The 316-nt window shown below is 54.4% G+C and overlaps 1 non-coding gene across 1 annotated transcript; it reads right to left on the reverse strand.

The window, feature by feature from the left end:
- Positions 1 to 150: 150 nt before the first annotated feature.
- On the reverse strand, positions 151 to 293 carry LOC145718353 (small nucleolar RNA SNORA67). Its single transcript, XR_014141746.1, has one exon. It is a non-coding gene; the product is annotated as a small nucleolar RNA SNORA67 (small nucleolar RNA).
- Between the last annotated feature and the right edge of the window lie 23 nt (positions 294 to 316).

The raw sequence follows: 316 nt of genomic DNA on the forward strand, positions 1-316 counted from the left end.
CTGTGGATGTAGTTTTCCCTGTTGGTGGGAAGGTCATAGTTGATGACTAAGGAAACCTGCTGCACGTCAATGCCTCTGGCCTAGGTCAGGGGAGAGGACAGGTCAGCATGAGAACCCGGGGGGGATGCATCGAGCCGGAAGGGATGAAAGGTGTGTAGGCAGCCAAAGGCAGGCAAAGGAAACAGACATGCCCTCTCCCCCAGCAACCTAAGGCATGCCACATTTTCTTCCAAGTTGCTACTTTCCTGAAGAGGGGCACAGGCAGGCCCCTTGGAGAGGGAATCACCTTGGATTTTCCCTTTTCCTTCCCACTCTC

Source organism: Leptonychotes weddellii, unplaced genomic scaffold, assembly GCF_054177405.1.
Source record: "Leptonychotes weddellii isolate Sample4059 unplaced genomic scaffold, ASM5417740v2 HiC_scaffold_144826, whole genome shotgun sequence".
Classification (NCBI taxonomy): Eukaryota; Metazoa; Chordata; class Mammalia; order Carnivora; family Phocidae; genus Leptonychotes; species Leptonychotes weddellii.